This window comes from Gossypium hirsutum, chromosome D03 (assembly GCF_007990345.1).
Source record: "Gossypium hirsutum isolate 1008001.06 chromosome D03, Gossypium_hirsutum_v2.1, whole genome shotgun sequence".
Lineage (NCBI taxonomy): Eukaryota > Viridiplantae > Streptophyta > Magnoliopsida > Malvales > Malvaceae > Gossypium > Gossypium hirsutum.
This window is the reverse complement of record NC_053439.1, coordinates 25735171-25739005: the sequence shown is the minus strand read 5'-3', so window position 1 is coordinate 25739005 and position 3835 is coordinate 25735171.

Sequence of the window (3835 nt, the reverse complement as noted above, 5' to 3'; positions counted from 1 at the left end):
TCATTGTTAAGTTCAATTTTGAGCTTAACTTATTCAATTAAATTATTTAAATTCTTGATTAATCTTTAGTCAATTAAGTTATAATTTAGCCTGATTTGATTTAGAACATTCCATGCCATAATAATTTAATTTTGCTTCAATTCACCAATTTAATGGTATGTTTAGACATGCTGCAAGGTAGGCACGTAGGGATGGATCGAACAAATCCAAAGGAGGAGCTCACGGATAGAGTTGACGGAAGGGGATTGAGCGACTGATGCATTCACTTTTAATTGGCAGCAAAAAGTCTTGACAGCAGGAGCAAAAAGTCGGTCCAAACAGAAATATAGCAGGTTCAATGTGCGACAAAATCAGCAAGGGAATTAAATTGATTTCCTTCTAGTGGTGGCCGACTCTAATCACATCAGCCTTGAAGAGTTTAATTAAAGTAAAACTCTACTAAGCTAAGGCTATTTTCATGTGACGGGTTCAGCTAGGATAAAGGGGGATAAGATCAAATTTAATTTTGAATTGTTGGAGGTTATTATCCCATAAATAGAGATGACCAGCAGTTGAAAAATGAGCCGAAAAAAGTAGAGAAAAATATACAGCAGCATAGAAAGGCGTGACTCAAGCAAGCAGAATTTTCTAAAATTGGACCAGCAGACTCGATCATGGAGCTGGAGTAGCAGCTAGTAAATTCGGCTAATTGGGAGAAGGGAAGCCGGACGACTTGAAGAACTTCGCCTTCCAAGAACCAGTTTGTAATTCTTGTTCTTTTTAATGGATTCGTGTTCTGTTTTACTACCTATGAGTGGCTAGTTTATTTAAGCTTAGTTAGACACTTATGAAACCGAGCACAAGTGATTTGAAAATTTATTTTGTTCTAAAATCGAATTCGGCATTCTTGAATTGTTTGATTTTATCTTCCAAGGAATTTTTCTAACTCAATTGGATTAATCACCTAATGAATTTGGGAATTTTCCTTATAATCATTTAAGTGCAAATTGAGAAATCGATTTTGTCAATTAAGCTTAGAATTAGTGATAATTAATTGGCTGCAGCTAATTAAGACAACTTCGGATTTAATCTTAGAAGCCGCTGGTGGATTTTCTTTGGTTAAGAGCAGGCAAAGTCCCTAAAACTCTAAAAAAACCTTTAACAAGTCGACACAAAGATAATTAAAGGTAGATTTCAATCATGAACGTTCTCTAATTGAATAATTTACTAGGGATAGGAAGTCGCTTCATAAGTGATTTTTCAGCCTTGCTGTTAATTTGATTTATTAGAATAATTTCAGGTTGCAAAGGACTTGTGCTGGGTGGATTAAGGCGTCAATAACTAAGCATTATTTTTCTCTTGATATTTTCTCTTCAGCAGTCTTAATTCGAGCCAAAGCTTATTTGTTCCTTGAGATTATTTTTAGCAATCGTAAAATATAAACCCCCCCACTTTTCTCCTTTTTCGCATGCCTTTTACATTACTTTAATTTTAAATCACTTCAAAGAGATTTGTTGCAAGCTTCTTCGTGGGACGATTCCCTATTTACCCTATATTACCAGTTAATGTTGGTTAAGTAAGTGAATTTAATTTGGCAGTCGTAAACGACAGCTCCCAAATTTTGGCGCCGTTGCTGGGCAAGCGACGTAGTCAAATCTATTTGATTTTCAGAACTTATTTTGTTTTCTTGTTTTTGTTTATGTAGGTAGTTTAGTCCCTTTAGTATATGTTATTAAGGAGTAGAAGACGAACATCGAAAGACCCTATTAACATCACTGATCGGCAAGCCGATCATTCCAACCCCCACGTTGAGTCTAACGTTTCAGAGGATTCCAACATGGCTAACCAGACCTTGAAGCAATTGGCCGCTCCTAACTTGGCTGTGCAACCACCATCTATCACATATCCCGCCCTTGATAGGCCATTAAAACTTAATTCGAGATTTCTGAATTTATTACCGAAATTCAATGGGTTACTAGGTGAGGACCCTACCGTCATATTAATGAATTTCTAATTACTTGTTTAACTATGCAGCCAGATGGCATTGAAGAGGAACAAATCAAACTCTGAGCCTTCCCTTTCTCATTACAAGGTTTGGCGAAGGACTGGTTATATTATATGCAGCCATGCTCATTCACAACTTGGACAGGGTTACATAAAGTTTTCCTTGAGAAGTATTTTCCGGCATCAAGAATAGGGTCAATCAAGAAGGAAATTTGTGGAATTAAGCAACTGGTAGGTGAGTCACTATACGAGTACTGGGAAACATTTAAACGGCTATGTGCGAGTTGTCCACAGCATCAGATTAGTGAGCAGCTCTTAGTGCAATATTTTTATGAAGGGTTGACACCACAAGATCGAGGAATGATCGATGCAGCGAGTGGAGGTGTATTGGTTGATAAAACTCCTGAGCAAGCTCGAAATTTGATCGCTAATATGGCGCAGAATACACAACAATATGGTTTTAGGAGGTCTGACTTGGGTAAACGAATGGATGAAGGCCAGTCGAGCATGATGGAGGCTCAATTAGCTAATTTAACGGCTATGGTAAGTAAGTTGATGACTGGAGGTACTGCGAAAGCTTCACTATGTGGCATTTGTTGTTTAGAAGGACATACCATAGATATGTGTCCAACATTACAGGAAGGGGAAGGTAACGCCGTCTTTCCAAATCAGAGGAGGTATGATCCATATTCGGCTACTTATAATGAGGGATGGAGAGATCACCCTAATCTTAGATATAAAAACCGAGCTACGCCTCCAAGATTTAAGCAGCAAAATTCCCGGCCATATAATATGTCACAACCAACCCATCAAAACCCGAGTGCCGAAACCAAGACCCATTCCATGCTTGAGAAAATGATGAAGATGATGGCTGACCAGAAGAAGGAAACCGATGGAAGATTTTAGTCTTTGGAATCGGAAATAAAGCAATTGCAAACCAGAGCCTCGTCGACCGATGTTAATCTTGGTAACTTACAAGCACAGGTAAATAATAGATTACCATCACAGCCCGTGGCAAATCCGAGGGATAATGTCAGTGCTATAACCTTCTGAAGTGGGAAGGAGTTGAGATCGATACTAAAGAAGGTCCAAAACAGCAACGAGGAAGATGAAACTCAGGTAAAAAAGGTCCGACTCAGTGATATTGAAGAGGAGAATTTAGCCTTGCCAAAGGCTGATTTACAACTGTCGCAAGCAGCTCCAAAGGAAGTAGGGAAATCACGTTTACAACAGTCCATTGCTTTGCATGATGCAGCAAATTTTGAGCAGGAAACGAGGGTTCCCAAGCTTCGAGCACAAGCAAGTCAGAACACCAATAACCAACCTCGGTCTTATGTACCGAAGGCGCCATTTCCACAGCATTTGAGGAAGGAAAAGTCAGACAACGTCAATGCCGAAATTCTAGAGACTTTCTGCAAGGTACAAGTTAATATTCCATTGATTGATGCAATTAAACAAGTGGCTAGATATGCTAATTTTTTGAAAGAATTATGCACATCTAAAAGGAAATTAATTGGTAATGAGAAGATTAGCTTAGGCAAAAATGTATCTGCGATATTTCAAAAGAAACTTCCTACTAAATGTAAAGATCCTGGAATGTTTTCGATACCTTGTCAGATAGGAGACCTTAAACTTGATAGAGCTATGCTTGATTTGGGAGCTTCTATAAATGTCATGCCTAGGAGTATCTATGATAGGGTTCAATTAGGTGCATTAAAAGACACAGGACTGATAATTCAACTTGCAGATAGGAGTAATGCCTACCCTGATGTTGTTTTAGAAGATATTTTAGTGCAAGTGAATGAATTAGTCTTTCCAGCTGATTTTTATGCTTTAGACATGGGACCTAATG